Here is a 17,404-nt window from a genome sequence, read left to right on the forward strand (position 1 = left end):
ATGAGCAAATGTTATTGAATCTGAAGGTATGAATAAAGACATTGTGCTAATGTGGAAGTTTACTTAGAGAAAATGCATGTCTCTTGATATCAGACTAATGGAAGCTGTTACACTTTTGATAAGAGCCATTTGTCAGATGGGGTACGTGGTTCGGTAGTCTGGTTCTATTCAAGTGGAATAAGTCATGTACTAGCACTGGGTTCCAAATGTATCCCACATCTCTCTCACAGTCAACATCAACACAAAAACAATACTACATTGTATGCGCATTCATTAAAGTCATTTGCATGAGACTATTACTTACTGCTATGACTAAACATTCTTACTTTGTAAATGAAAGGTGCCCAGTCACTCTACATAGGAGTGAAAATATTAATAACGCAAAAAAAAAGTCTTTTGAAATGGGTAGCTGTATATGTTAAGTTCTCCCAGTGCACTGCAGAAAATTTGTGGATGATGCTATCTTTTATTCTCTATTCTCTTTCCACAAGTTGTTAAATACCAGTCTCTTTGTTGCAGTGTAAGATACCATGGTGGAACTTACTGAAAGAGCATTAAATGCAGGTGGCCCATGATTATTTTGCCTTGAATTTCTCCAGAAAATACAAAACTCACTACTTGCCTCATGGGAGAAACATGCTGTGAATATGTACGTTGAAGGTAAATAAATCCCAAATGACATTCATGTAGACTTTTGAAATGACATTGCATGTGCCATGGAGGGAGGAGCAATGTATGTTTAGTATAATTTTCAGAAGCTCATCAATAATATTTAATAACACAATTACAGTTTTTGGGAAATACTCATTTATTTAAAATTATCTGGTTTAGCAATGTGGAAAGTAAATATGACAAAGTCAGTAAAAGATTTTAGTCATAAGCTATACTTATATCTCATGACTACTTCAAGTACAACTTGCATAGTGTCTTGGAAGTTTATATCTTTGCTGTTAGAGATGTAAGAAGGTCACACCAAAACCATGGTCTAACACAGATTTTTTTTTTTTTAAAGATCCTGTACATAAAAGGAAATAAAAGTGGTGTTTATCGAATAAACAATATTTTCCTTTCATCACTTTTTGCATAGAGGCCTCCATTTTTTATATACTTGTTATTGGTGCATTATGTCACAAAATTTACAAAGAGCACTTCTTTAAATTCCCAAAACATTACATACACTACGCTTCAGTTCATGTTCCGTGTGATGACTTGGTGTCTGTACCCAGTTTACTAGCATTTGATTTGAGGGAGTTAGTGCCAAACTCATGTGTTATATGTAGTGACATTATAGCTCAAGAACTAATCATCTTGTGTATTGAACTGATTTGTGGCCTCCATCTTGTGAAACTCAGCTTGCTCTGTTTGTCCGTGAAATCCAGAGTGTCGTAGACAAAGATTCTCTGGTTGATGCCATGTTCCTTGATTTCTGGAAGTTATTTGATACAGTTCTATACTGCCATGTAGTGAACAAAATAAGTATATAGTGAGTACTGGACCAGATTTATCATGGACACAGAACTTCCTTGCATGTAGAACTCAGAACTTTGCTCTTAACTAAACAGAATCAACAAATGTAAAGGTAATTTCAGGAGTACACCAAGTGGGTTTATAGAGCTGCAGCTATTTACAGATCACATTGAAATTGCAGTGGATTATGTTGGAGGCTCCATGAGGCTATTTGGGGACAATACTACCGTCCATAGGAAGGTTGCAAGACCAGACAACTGTAGCAAAATGGAGGAAGACCCGCAGGGGATCAACGATTGGTGCAGAAACTGGCCTCAGTGTAAATAAATGTAATGTATTGCACATAAATAGGCAAAGAGATCCACAGCTGTTTTAGTGCAAAATGACCAACTAATCATTGGAAACAGTAACTACTGTAAAATATGTTGGAGTAACTATCTGGAGTAGCTCGCTCGGCTAGCTGCGTAGTCTAATGCGCTGCTTCCCGAACAGGAAGGCATGCTGGTCCCCAGCACAAATCTGCCCAGCAGATTAGTGTTGATGTTTGGTGTGCCACACAGCCTGTGGATGGTTTTTAAGGTGGTTTTCTATCTGCCTCGGCAAATGCGGGCTGGTTCCCCTTATTGCGCCTTAGTTACACTGTTGGCGATTGCTACGGAAACACTGTCTTCATGTTCAGGTACATCATAATTACTCTACCACGCAAACATTTTGGGTTACGCTCGTCTGGTATGAGACATTCCTGGGGAGGGGGGGGGGGGGGTCTTATGGGAGCCGAACCATGCAATAACCCTGGGTTTGGTGTGGGGCGGTGGTGGTGTGAGTAGACTGCTGTAGCTTGTTGTGGGTTTATGAACTTCTGAGGGCTATGGTGGGACGAAGCCTCTCTGTCATTTCTAGGTCCCCAGTTCGATACACAATACACACACACAACTATCCGGAGTGACTTGAAGTGGAATGACCACATAAAACAGGTAGTAGCGAAATCAGATGCTAGTTTGAGATTCATTGGGAGGATCTCATGGAAATGAGCCCCATCCTGAAAGAAGTGACTTACAAAACACTTGTTTTATTGATTCTTGAGTGTTGTTCATAAGGCTGGAACCCTCACTATGCAGGATTAATAGAAGAGAAATAGAAGATCCAGTGAAGAGTAATGTGTTTCACCAAGGTATTGTTTACTTGGTGGCAGAGATGCTGAACAAATTCTGGTGACAGATGCTACAAGAAAGATATTGTGCAGCACAGACAGATATGATGATGAACTTTCAAGACCCTACTTACAAAGAAGAATCTGGCAAAATATTACTTCCACCTACATGTATCTTGTGAAATGATCACGACAAGAAAATTAGAGAAACTAGATCGTTTACGGAGCTTTACTGACAGTTTTTGTTGTTGCCCATGCCATATATGAATGGAGCAGAAAAGGGGGTAAGCGTCTGGTACCAGAAGTACCCTCCACCACACACTGTGTTGAGACTTGTGGAGAATAGATGTCGATGACACGCTGGTGCTGTTGTGAGGGTGGCGTGCTCTCAGAGTTGAATAGTGGTCTGTCCTCTGCCTTCATCCTGCTCAGTGTTCTGCCTCCACTGCATTCGCAGCAGCTTCAGTGTTGGATTACATGCTTGAATAAGTTGAAACCCATTGCCTTGTGAATTAGGTTAATTTGTTGCTAGATTTCTGTGTTTTTCAAAATTTTTGTGTCTTCATTCCTCAATCATTTATGTGGTTTGTCTAGCCAAGAGTTCAGCAATAGCTGATTTCATTGGCTACCAGAGAGTGGTGCACTGTTTATGTTCAGAGCACCTATCTTTAAATTTGTCAGTCCTAAGCTTAGATTCTGTGAATGTAAATTTAATATTGGTTGATTCTTACCTTGAAAAAAAGTTATGTGGTTCACCAAAGCTTAAGGAAATGTTTAAAGAGAATATTATTTATCTTATTAATGAAAACATGGTCCACTGTAGGCTGTATATTAATGTTCTTTATTAATTTATGATGTACCCTCACTCATGACACAAACATTTCAGAAATCACACATCCATACAGTTCACAGGCCCATTTATAGAGGCCACTTGGGTTCTCCCCCTGGCGCACAGTGGTGAGCTACCAAAGAAACAGTGTTATTTAAGCGATCGCAATTGAGTGCTCGGTCTATTCTGTAACTTGTATTAGTGTAGTCCAGTCAATGTGTTCAGTGCACGTGTTCAGTGCTATGCACAACCTGTACTTCGTTGTGTCTTACGTCTTCCTCTATAAAGTACTTCGTTCCATAAATCACTTTTGTTCTTGCTAGAGCAGTTTATGCTATTAGCTAACTTCGAGTTTGCGTCATTTTCAGACACAGGCGTGACATGAACGGGTAGAGCATTGTGATCTGGATTCTGTCCACATGTATTTTCATATGTGTGATGTGTGGCACCCAATACTTAAAACACAATGTAAAATATGATGTACGTAAGTTGATGTCACACATGTCCTTGAAAACAATGCTAGGTCGAAATAAGCTAATCACACAAATTAAATAAAGAACATTAATATACACCATACAGTGTTTTCAGTTGTAAAATATTTAATGGCTGTGGAACCACACACATTTTTTTTTAATACTGTTTATGTTAGAAAAAGTTGAAATATGTGTGATACCAGAAAACTCAACGGTAAACATCTAAAAATTGTGAAAATATTGCCATTGGAATGTGAAAGTATAGGTTGGTGCCAAATGAAGACCCATTGCTACATAAAAAAATAATTTAGTATTATTGTGATGAAATAAACAGTCACTTATTCAGTGTCTAGGGATGGCAGTCCCAGCTCGCATACTCACCTGAGAGCAGCCAGGGAGCAACGGGCACTGAGTGGGTGCGGGTGGGCAACCATGCAGCCGCCCCATAGTGTATGAGATTGTAGTCCACTCGCTGATCTCAGTCAGCCAGGACATGACCAAGCTGGTATTGCATGCACAGATTGCATTTCAATCTGGCGGATTGCCTACACCATGTGCACCTGCCCGCAGGCAAGCTGAAAAGCACTCGCAGGTGCCTGTGCCCAATGGGGCAGTGTTGGAACAGCTAGCTGTAGGATATGTTGTCTTTTTATGGCATATTCTTAACACATTATAGTCCAGAATTAATAAAAACAAACAAAGCGGGAAAAGGCATATTGCTACTTTCTGTAAAGAAGACATTTTAAGTTACAGACAGGCACAATTAAAAGACACTTACATAAAGGTTTCAGCCACAGTTTTCATCAGTAAAAGAGAGACACACACCATTCATGCACACCTCATGCACACATGACTGCCAACTCCAGCATTTTGGGCCAGAGTGCAACTGTCACATGGGATGCAAGCAGCAACCTGGAGGGGGCAGGGAAGGGGAAGGGTAAGTAGTGTATGGGTGGGGAGAGAGACGAACGTTGTCTAGTGGAATGTACAGAGACTAGCATTCCAACAGGTGCCGCATCAGGAGGTTGTGGGGAGAAAAGGAGCAAAAAAAGGGGAGGCGCAGGGAAAGACAGGCGGTTTCATTTTCAGAGGGCGGGAAATAAACAGGGTGGGAGATGAGAATTTGGTGGAGATGATAGGACAGAGGGCATGGAACGTTTTGTGTGGAGACTTTGGGGATAGTGTTTTACTGTAGGTTGAGGCCGGGGTAATTACGAGGGTCACTCCAAAAGAAATGCACACTATATTTGTAAAAATACAGTTTTCCTTTTGCATATGTGAAAGTTTTACAGTGTGTAGATTCATCCTTCTCACTTAGTTCAACCTGTTCCCATGAGTGGCGCCATCACAGCATGTCTTCAAATTGCCTGCTACACTTGATGTTTGTCAGAAGCAACGTGCCGTCATAGAATTCCTGTGCTGTGAAAACGAGTCAGTGGGAAACATCCACAAGAGGTTGAAAAAGGTGTATGGAGATGCTGCTGTTGATCGCAGTACAGTTAGTCGGTGGGCAAGCAGATTGCGTGATGAAAGCAGGTACGGCAACATTGAGGACTGTCCTCGCAGTAGCAGGCCTTGTACTGCACACACTCCAGTAAATGTGCAGAGAGTTAACGAATTGGTGACTGCTGACAGATGCATCACAGTGAAAGAATTGTCACCCTATGTTGGGATAGGGGAAGGAAGTGTTTGCAGAATACTGAAAGTGTTGTCTTTAAAAAAGGTTTGTGCCAGGTGGGTTCCCAGGATGTTGGCAGTGGCTCACAAAGAAACAAGAAAAACGGTACGCAGCGAACTTTTGGAACAACAAGAGAGCGGTGGAGATGAATTTCTTGGAAGAATTGTGACAGGTGATGAAACATGGCTCCATCATTTCTCACCAGAGATGAAGAGGCAATCAGTGGAGTGGCATCATGCAAATTCACCCAAGGAAAAAAAAAATTGAAACCACACCTTCTGCTGGAAAAGTTATGGCTACGGTGTTTTTCATTCCAAAGGACTCTTGCTTGTGGACATCACGCCAAGTGGAACCACTGTAAATAACCACCAGAAATTCTGATGCATATGTGATGACACTGAAGAAACTTTAAGCTCGACTGAATCGTGTTCGACCACATCGGCAAAAGCCGGATGTTTTGCTGTTGCATGACAATGCATGGCTGCATATCAGTCAAAAAACCATGGAAGCGATCACAAAACTTGGATGGACAACACTGAAACACCCACTTTACAGTCCTGACCTGGCTCCATGTGATTATCATCTCTTTGGGAAACTGAAAGACTTTCTTCGTGGAACAAGGTTTGAAGATGATGACTCCCTTGCGCATGCAGCCAAACAGTGGCTTCAACAGGTTGGTCCAGAATTTTACTGTGCAGGTATACAAGTGCTGGTTCCAAGATGGTGTAAGGCAGTTGGGAGGGATGGAAATTATGTGGAGAAATGAAAATATTGTTCCTAAAGGATGTATCTACACACTTAAAACTTTCAAACATGTAGAATAAAAGATAGATTAAAAAAAAGTGTGCATTTCTTTTGGAGTGACCCTCGTACGGAGCAGGAAATGTGGTATAAGGATAACTGTATGTTTTATACAAAAAGTCGAGGACTACTAGCAAACACATTGTTGTATTTATTATTGAATTGGCAGAGGCAATGTTGAACAGAGGAAGCCTCCTTGAATCACCTTCCACTCAAATTAAGTTCAGTCGTGAACAAATCCAGTGAAAGAAATTTTCATAAAGTGACCTTGGCTATGGAAATGTCGAAACGATTTTAGAGGATTGTGATAATGATATACCAGTTACTCTGCTCTTTCTATAAGTTTTATTGCGTAAATCACAATGAGCTCTTTTTATAAGGTGTTCTGTAAGTACATTATCACCTATTATTCTTAATATTGAATACTATAACTATGATCATAAAGATATTATACATTTGATTGGTGTTTTTTTTACCTTGTATTTAAATGTTACTTGGACGTTCTTTGTAGACATACTGTTATATCTGATGCTAGATATAGATTGATCAGTTTTTGTGTGTAATTTTCTCTCTGTACAGCCTGGGTGACAGTGGATCCGTGATATTACATGTTTATATAGTTACCAAAGGAATAGGTGGTGATGTGTGGAAATTTGGTTTTTTCGATCTGAAATTCTGTATGGTTTGTGTTGAGATTATTATGTTTCATTTTTATTTAATAATTTTGTTATGGGTTATGTTTTGTGAGGCTTCCTTGGTGTTGTTGTATATCTTTGTTTACAGTGCTTATGCTGTTAACTATGTTCTGTATCTGCATAAGCAGAGACAAAATGCGAATGGTATTTCTATATCTGTTTTTATTGGGGAAAACCAATAAACAAGAACATTGCTGTTGCCAGCAAAGTAGTTGAAAACAAAGTACAATTTAAGCAAGAAACAAAGTATGGATCCCACTTTATATCTTATAGCAGAAGAATAACAAAACAGAATGTTTCCCTTACAAGCCTCTCGCTCAAGAAAGTCCACCAAAGAAAAAAACGGAAACGGAGAGTGGTCAGCACAGCATTGCCACAAAGCTGTCCATGGAGGCTAGACCACTGTTGTGTAACACTCTTGAGTCACAGTCCGAAGCTACCACTCCTGATATTCTGGAACTACCAGCAGATGAGACGTGTGGATGTTGCGGCTAGGATGGCAGATACCTACAGGACCCGGTGGCATGTCAAACTGCCTTCTGGCTGGTGGTGCTCCATCTTATAAGCCTGGGTGATGGATGGGTCTTCTGGGATTATTTTTGATCACATGTGTGGCGCAAGAATATAGTTCGCTTCTGGATTGCGACCTCTGGCACTGCTGTTGATTGGCAGTGCTCAGTTAGCAGGTCCTGGTGGCCATTGGCTGAGCATGAGGCTATGTTTTTGTCTCTTGACAGCAGCCCCAGTTGTACAGTAACGTCTGCTTTGGTTTCACTCGCTGTGATGATAGCATCTCGCATCTCTGTTCTGTCATGTGGGATACCAATGTCACAGGTGGACGGGACGATCGTTGTGCTGTGAATGTGTGTTACTTAGTATATCTGGTTTATTTATTGTACCCGTTTTTCTGCTTTATACTATCAGTAAAGTTTTCAATGCATTGTTTGTGCTTGAGACTGGTTTATAATGTTGAATTTTCTTTTGAATTGTCCTATGTAGATTTTGTGGCACATGTTACATGCAAACAATAACTCTCCAAATTTACAGAATGAACAAACTGACCTCAAGCACAAAAAATACATTGAAAACCTTACTGATATTATAAAGCAGGAAAATGGGTAAAATAAGCAAACCTGTGATACTGAGTACCACATGTCCATAGTAACAGGATAAACACCGTACAACAAAGATATACATTAGCACCAAGGAAAGATCACAAACATAAACCATAACAGAATTATTAAATAATAATAAAAATAACATATGATAATCTCCATGCAAACAACACGAATTTCAGGTGAAAAACATAATTAGAAAAAACCCTAAGAAAATATACAAAACATAACTGAATTTCCACATTACACCTACTTCTGTTGACAACTGTTAAACATGTAATATCCAATAACCCACTGTCATCGAAGCTGTCAAGAGGTAAAATAATGCTCGAAAATGTGACTGATCTATACCTAAAAATCAGATATAACAGTACGTCTGCAGCAAATGTCCAACAAGTTATGTCTAAATACAGATTCCAACAAAGACAGCATATGGCAGCATCGATATTTCATGTAAGGTAAAAACACTAATTGAGTATATAATCACTTTACAATCATAGTTGCAGTGTACAGTATCAAGATTATCACCTATAAATGTATTTACAAAACACATGATGATGGATGTGCTGAAATGAGTTAATTGTGATTTACACAATAAAACTCATATAAAGTGCATGTAACTGGTATATCATTATTGTAATCATGTCACTACAAGATATATTTTGCGCTGTGGGCCACTAAGGGAAAAGGAAAAAAATCAGAGTAGATAAAACTGTGACTCAAAATTGGAAAAAAAAGGAAGTGAAAAAGCATAGTATCAGGCACTTGCTCATCACCCTAGGTGCCCAGGCCTAAAGGTGTTAACCATGTGAATGGTTTCTCTGACATGTTTTTGTGCACTTGCATAGTGTGCACTACTGTTTCGAAGTCCCAGATCACTTTTTCTGTCTCTAGAAAGGATTTAGCCCTAGCAGGTAAGAGGCATAAGTGTAATGCTTTCTTGTTGAAGTACTCCAAGTAAATATTGGCAGGTGCCAGAGGACAACCCACAGACATAGTTTTTCTGTTCATAGTAGCACCCATTGAAAATTCTGTCCAGTGACCAGTCCGTACAACTGTGTGCCTGAGAGACTTTTAAGCAACTTTCGTGAAATTTTGAAAGTAGAATAGAGGTACTGGCAGAACTAGAGCTGTGAGGATGAGTCACACCTGAATAGTTTATTTGGTATGAGTATTACCAGTGAAGTGAAAGTTTCCACATTCAAGTCCCAATGTGCCTGACAGTTAACCATCCATTACACTGTGGTTAAGCCTATTTCTCTGCAATATCCTTTCTTTCAGGAATGTTAGTCCCACTAAGTATGCTGGAGAAATTAGTTTGGAAAGTAGGAGAGATATACTGGTAGAAATAACACTGCAAGGGCCGATTATGAGGAGTCAATAAGAATACTACTCGTAGAAAGCAAAATTCCGAATTTGAATTCCAGTCCTGCAAATGGTTTTTAGTGTGTCAGAAAGTTTCATAACACTGTGCATTCCATTGCAGAGTGAAAGCCCATTGACAAAAGCAGATAGAAAACAGAAATATTAGATTCTATATTTGAACACATCAATTTACCTGTATGAGGATCCTGCCATACCAGTGTTTGACTGTTACACTCACAGTATTGACAAACAGTTAAGTCTGCTCAAAGCAAATAAGGTATTAGACGCTGATGGAACAACAGTTGGATTTTTACACTGAATACACTTTAGAATTAGCCCCTACCACTGTTCATATTTATCATGAATTTCTTGCTTAGTGAATAAGTCTGCATGACTAGAAAAGAATGAAGATTATGTCCGGAAGCAAAAAAACTTCCTTCAAAAATTCTGCAATGATTCAGGAAAATCACAGGTGCGAAACACAACTGCTTTATCCATACATAATATCTTGCAAGCAACAGGTACAGGTGAAAAGGTGGATTTCATCTCCCTAGATTTTTGAAAAGTGCTCAACACTGCATCACTTCATTGACTAATAACCAAGATACAATCATACAGAGCATAATAACAGATAAGTATTTCTGACTAATAGAAACTTGTATGTTATACCTATACCTGATTGCGACGGAAACAAATATAATATCAGGCATGGTCGCAATGAAGTGCAATGGACCTTGTAATATGCTCAAGATATACTTCAGCAATTAATTAGAAATGATCAGCAGCAGCATCAGATTGTTTATTGGTGATGGTGTTTTGTACCATAAAGTACCAGTCTTGAATTAGCATAAGGAAATGCAGAAATATCTGGCTGACAGCTCTGTTTAAATGAGGGTAAAAGCAAGTTAATACTTATGACAAGGAGAAAGAACCTAATGGTATGTGATTACTAAATTAATTTGTATGTCTGGAGCATGTCACAGCACGTAAAAATTGAGGCAGATACTAAGAAGCAATGTTGAATAAAATGAACAACGTTAGGGAAGGTGTGTGGAAGACTTAAATTTATGGAAAAGCATCTGGGAAAGTGTAGTCCATTAGCAAATTAATTTTCATGCAAGATACTAATGTGACCAGTGCTAGGGTACTATTTCAGTGTTTGCAGTTTGGAGTCTTTATCAAGTGGGCATGACAGCAGAAATCCGTTGATTCCTGAAATACATGGCTATGATTTTAACAGAGATTCTCATGTAATTTAAACTGAAACATTTGGAAAAAAGACAACTTTATTCTTGCTTAATGCTGTTGGGTGGATTTAAAGATGCATGTGCAAAAATTTGCTCTCACCAATGCATGCTGTGTATTGGAATTATGCCATATAAGGTACGAAAGATTAGGTTGTGTACAGCCATTTTTCTCTCATTATGTATGAGAATGACACTATACACTGGCTTGCAAATTTTTTGTGTGTAAATGTAAATCAGAGGAAAGAATAATTTGGGAGATATTTATAAATCCTAAAAATGACAACATTATGAAAAGGAGAGATTGCTACTCATCATATTGTGGAGATGTTGAGACACAGACAAGCTCAAGAAAAAGAAAGCTAAGCAAGTAAGCATTTGGCCAAAAGGTGTTCTTCAGAATTAGACAAAACACACACACACACACACACACACACACACACACAAATGCAACTCACAAACACATGGCCAATGTCTATGCCTGTCAAGGCCAATGCTAAAAATGTTGAATGATTAGCACAATGTGTTCTAGATATAACCTCTGTCTTTTTATAGGCTGCTTGTCATACCAATGGCTCACCACTTGGTAAGCTCATAATTTGTGGAGGATATTTCTGTAAAAAATGACAGTTCTTTCCAAATTTAAACTCTACACGCACCAGACAGCTGCACATCTTTCACACACAATTTACAATTGTGAGTGTGTTTCAAATATGTGAGTGTGTTCTAAATATAAATCCTATAAAACTGTCTGGTCTAAATTTTTATGTGTTTCTTGCTTCTCTGCTTTTATATTTTTCTTGTCTCAGTTTATGTGCATCTGCTTTTTCTTTGCTACTGCTATCTACTACAGGGTGTTCAGCAAAGGAGTCCCTGACTTCAAAATTAAATATCTTGAAAACCAAGATTGGAAGACGACTGCAACAAATGGCATGTTTATTTTGAAAGCTGTAAGAATTTTATAGAGAAGTTTAGAAATAGTTTAAAATGTTGCTAAGAGGTGCTGTAATTGCAACATGTAATGCCTGTAAATAGTATACTACAGCTCGGAGTAATCAGTTCCACTGTTAAACTGTGATAGGAGGTTATCATACCAAAGGAAGAGGTTGACATTACGTATTCCATTGAAATGTCCATTTCCGGTATTGGAATACCACAGGTTAGAAAATAGCTCTACAGCAATAAGGCACAGTTTTCAAACATGATTTAATATTCCAAATAGACCCGATGTATAAAGTGTTCGCAAGCACTATGCCAACTTGATTTGATGCTGCCTCCATCTGTTTCCCAGAGGATGCATACTTCCATCTGAGTGGAATCACAAATAAACAAAACTGGGGTGTTTGGGGTTCCAAACATCCCCATTTATGTGCAGCGAAACCACTGTATTCTCCCAAAGCTACTGTTCAAGCTGTGGCATGCAATAGAGGCATTATTGGCCCTTTTTTCATGTGAGAAATGATCACCAATGAATGTTACTTTACAATTCTGAAACAAATTTGTCGGCAGACAGCTAGCGTTGGAGGATCAACCAGACTATGAGTGGTTCAAGCAAGATGAGACCAGACAACATTGCACTTCTTTTGGAATACATCTACATCTACATGACTACTCTGCAATTCACATTTAAGTGCTTGGCAGAGGGTTCATCAAACCACAATCATACTATCTCTCTACTATTCCACTCCCGAACAGCGAGCGGGAAAAACGAACACCTAAACCTTTCTGTTCGAGCTCTGATTTCTCTTATTTTATTTTGATGATCATTCCTACCTATGTAGGTTGGGCTCAACAAAATATTTTCGCATTTGGAAGAGAAAGTTGGTGACTGAAATTTCGTAAAAAGGTCTCGCCCCGACGAAAAACGTCTATGCTGTAATGACTTCCATCCCAACTCGTGTATCATATCTGCCACACTCTCTCCCCTATAACGCGATAATACAAAACGAGCTGCCCTTTTTTGCACCCTTTCGATGTCCTCCGTCAATCCCACCTGGTAAGGATCCCACACCGCGCAGCAATATTCTAACAGAGGACGAACAAGTGTAGTGTAAGCTGTCTCTTTAGTGGACTTGTTGCATCTTCTAAGTGTCCTGCCAATGAAACGCAACCTTTGGCTCGCCTTCCCGAAAATATTATCTATGTGGTCCTTCCAACTGATGTTGTTCGTAATTTTAACACCCAGGTACTTAGTTGAATTGACAGCCTTGAGAATTGTACTATTTATCGAGTAATCAAATTCCAACGGATTTCTTTTGGAACTCATGTGGATCATCTCACACTTTTCGTTATTTAGCGTCAACTGCCACCTGACACACCATACAGCAATCTTTTCTAAATCGCTTTGCAGCTGATACTGGTCTTCGGATGACCTTACTAGACGGTAAATTACAGCATCATCTGCGAACAGTCTAAGAGAACTGCTCAGATTGTCACCCAGGTCATTTATAAAGATCAGGAACAGTAGAGGTCCCAGGACGCTTCCCTGGGAACACCTGATATCACTTCAGTTTTACTCGATGATTTGCCGTCTATTACTACGAACTGCGACCTTCCTGACAGGAAATCACGAATCCAGTCGCACAACTGGGACGATACCCCATAGCTCCGCAGCTTGATTAGAAGTCTCTTGTGAGGAACGGTGTCAAAAGCTTTCCGGAAATCTAGAAATACGGAATCAACTTGAGATCCCCTGTCGATAGCGGCCATTACTTCGTGCGAATAAAGAGCTAGCTGCGTTGCACAAGAGCGATGTTTTCTGAAGCCATGCTGATTACGTGTCAATAGATCGTTCCCTTCGAGGTGATTCATAATGTTTGAATACAGTATATGCTCCAAAACCCTACTGCAAACCGACGTCAATATATAGGTCTGTAGTTAAATGGATTACTCCTACTACCCTTCTTGAACACTGGTGCGACCTGCGCAATTTTCCAATCTGTAGGTACAGATCTATCGGTGAGCAAGCGGTTGTATATGAGTGCTAAGTAGGGAGCTATAGTATCAGCGTAATCTGAAAGGAACCTAATCGGTATACAATCTGGACCTGAAGACTTGACCGTATCAAGCGATTTGAGTTGCTCCGCAACCCCTAAGGTATCTACTTCTAAGAAACTCATGCTAGCAGATGTTCGTGTTTCAAATTCTGGAATATTCCATTCGTCTTCCCTGGTGAAGGAATTTCGGAAAACTGCGTTCAATAACTCCGCTTTAGCGGCACAGTCGTCGATAACAGTACCATCGGCACTGCGCAGCGAAGGTATTGACTGCGTCTTGCCGCTTGTGTACTTTACATACGACCAGAATTTCTTCGGATTTTCTAGCAAATTTCGAGACAATGTTTCGTTGTGGAACCTATTAAAGGCATCTCGCATCGAAGTACGTGCCAAATTTCGCGCGTCTGTAAATTTTAGCCCATCTTCGGGATTTCGCGTTCTTCGCATGCTTTTTCCGTTGCCTCTGCAACAGCGTTCGGACCTTTTTTGTGTACCACGGGGGATCCGTTCCATCTCTTACCAATTTATGAGGTATGAATCTCTCAATTGCTGTTGCTACTATATCTTTGAATTTGAGCCACATCTCGTCTACATTCGCATAGTCAGTTCGGAAGGAATGGAAATTGTCTTTTAGGAAGGCTTCTAGTGGCACTTTATCCGCTTTTTAAATAAAATTATTTTGCGTTTGTTTCTGACGGATATGGAAGAAATGGTATTGAGCCTAGCTACAATGACCTTGTGATCACTAATCCCTGTATCAGTCATGATGCTCTCTATCAGCTCTGGATTGTTTGTGGCCAAGAGGTCAAGTGTGTTTTCGCAACCATTTACAATTCGCGTGGGTTCGTGGACTAACTGCTCGAAATAATTTTCGGAGAATGCATTTAGGACAATCTCAGAAGACGTTTTCTGCCTACCACCGGTTTTGAACAAGTATTTTTGCCAACATACCGAGGATAGGTTGAAGTCCCCACCAACTATAACTGTATGAGTGGGGTATTTATTTGTTACGAGACTCAAACTTTCTCTGAACTGTTCCGCAACTGTATCATCGGAGTCTGGGGTCGGTAGAAGGAGCCAATTATTAACTTAATTCGGCTGTTAAGTATAACCTCCACCCACACCAATTCGCACAGAGTATCTGCTTCGACTTCGCTACAAGATAAACCACTACTGACAGAGTCAGAGTCATGGTGTTGGATTATTACAAATTTGCTGGTGCAGGGATGGATTGGCCTCCATATTTGGCCAGTCTGACTCCTTGTGAGACATTGTACACTGGAACCATCTCACCACACGGGATGAACTTGAATCGGTGAGCTGTTTGGCATCTGAATCCATTTCTGTTGAGACAGTTCAGGGTGTGATGGCAAATTTGATTGTTGTTTGTACCACCTCCATACTGCGAGTGGTGGAAATTTTGGAAAGATTGTGGTGTGATTACAAAGACTGCTTGCATAGGATGAGTTTAATTATCCACACTGATACTCTATGTGGCACACAGCATACAGTGCCATCTGTTACCAGCTTTTTCAAAGTACTTTGAAAATTCTATATAACTTATGTATAAAATTCTTGCAGGTCTCACAATAAACATAAATTATGTTGCACTCATCTATCGAGCTTAGCTTCTGAGGCATTTAATTTTGAAATCAGGGACTCCTTCTCTTGATGCCCTGTATCTCCATATTCTTATAATTTTCATTAGACCATTAAACATCTTTTTTAAAAGAAAAAAAGTAATAGTTTTTAGTGTCACAGAAGAACTTTGAAAATGTTTTCATATGTATGATTGTTGTTCATACTGAATTAAGTGACTTTAAATGCAAATAAGAAGCTTCACAGTGAAACTAGTTGGCTTCTTTCATAGAGTGTTAGTCATTTTCCTAATTCTACTTTGGATGACATTTCTGTCTCAATGGTTGTAAAAAAGACTTTGTATGTCAAACATAATAATGCAGTATAATACTTACAGCATTTGTTTTTATTGCAGGCAAACAGAGAAGACATCAGATTGAAGAAATTGCATTTGGTTAGCTCTCACTTGTAAGAAAGGAAGTGGCTGTTGAAATGGTTTCCTTGTTGTAAAATTTAAGGATATTGAAAGCTACAGGCTCTGTGCTCAAAGGAAATACGAAAAAAGTGGTGCTGTTGTAGTTGTGTGGACTCTGTATTCATTGGAATATTGAAAAGTGATGTTGTATAATGTGGTTCATAACTGTGTTATGTGTATGTGTTTCTAATGAAACAAGTAAAAAGTGTGACTGAAGAATCTCATAGACTGTAGAAGAGATGAGAAATACTACCATTGTAAAAAAAATGATTTTGAGCTAAAATATGTTTTTCTTAGAAGATTGTCTCTTCTTCGTTATTGAACCCTTGTGTCCCTAGTTTTACATGTTGAGGGCTACAAGTGGCTTAAACTTGTAGACATGAAAACATATGTTTATGCAAGATTATTTGGAGATACCTGTAACACACACTCCACGGTTAATTGCAGACACATGCTAACAGTAAACTAGAATACAAAATTACATCAACAATATCCAGATAGTCTTTCTGGTAAAAACTTTTAATAGTTTCACCTAAAAATTGAAGTTAATTTGATTCAGTTACACAAATAGCGGGCAGTTATAATTAATGTGGAGCTATTCACGGAAGTCCACTGTGGTCTGTAATTGTCACATGGCAATGAAACCTGCTCAATATGCTGCCATTCGACAAGACATAATGTGAGCGACCAGTATGGTTATCGAGAAGCGAGACCATGTGCTGCATGGAGAGAATATCACTGACTGAAAGGTATGAGGAGAGGCCCAAATTCATTAAATGGTTAAAAGAAGATGATAAGGAAATTCCAAAATGTGGGTGAGCTTGATTTGACATTTGAAAGAGGAAGACATCCTATACTGGTGGAAGTTATTGATGAGGTTACTGTTGCTATACCTGATCATGTAACACATTCCCCGGGTAGTACCAGTGCTTGTGCAGTATCACGAGAAATGCCCATCCTATGGTCAACAGTACAGAAAGTTTTGCAGTCTATATTACACTCATACTTGCAACAATTCAGATGGTGCTGCTACTGAAACCTAATGATCCACAGAAACATTCTGAATTTCCTCTTTGGTTTCTGGGATGGATTGAAGTTGATGACATGTGGCCGGGCAATATTCTGTGGAGTGACACTACAGGGTGGGGTGTATATGCTGAACTGCCAAATTTGAAATACTGTTAAACTGCGTGTTGCACACAAAGGATCATTTTCTCGTCTTATGTGACTTTGTGGTGCGGATTTGCAAGCACCTTCATTCTCATTCCATTTGTCCTTGAGGAGAGCAGGTGTATGCTGATGTCTGCACGTTATTGAGACCACCTTGTCCAGCATGTAATTCCTGCTGTGGAAAACGTAACTGTGTGAAGCACTGTTTTCATGCTAGATGGGGCCTCACCTGACGTCACTTGCCCAGTGAAAAATCCGCTTAAAGCAATCTTCCATGAACAAAACCAGAAATTTTGCAGAGGCCTGGCCTGCAAGATCACCAGGTCTGAAAAGATGTGACTCTTATCCCTGGAGATATATAAAAGAAT

The 17,404-nt window shown here is 39.4% G+C and overlaps 1 protein-coding gene across 2 annotated transcripts in view; it reads left to right on the forward strand.

Annotated features, from left to right (window-relative positions):
* LOC126284665 (elongator complex protein 4-like) overlaps window positions 1–16,165 on the forward strand; it is a 50,893-nt gene extending 34,728 nt beyond the window's left edge. The window contains exons 8-9 of one of the 2 annotated variants that reach the window (XR_007551521.1): window positions 520–660; window positions 15,807–16,165. The gene's annotated coding sequence lies outside the window, so the exon portion shown is untranslated. The remainder of the gene's footprint in view (window positions 1–519; window positions 661–15,806) is intronic. The other variant, XM_049983768.1, reaches the window with a different exon arrangement.
* Window positions 16,166–17,404: the final 1,239 nt, after the last annotated feature.

This window comes from Schistocerca gregaria, chromosome 8, assembly GCF_023897955.1.
Source record: "Schistocerca gregaria isolate iqSchGreg1 chromosome 8, iqSchGreg1.2, whole genome shotgun sequence".
Classification (NCBI taxonomy): Eukaryota; Metazoa; Arthropoda; class Insecta; order Orthoptera; family Acrididae; genus Schistocerca; species Schistocerca gregaria.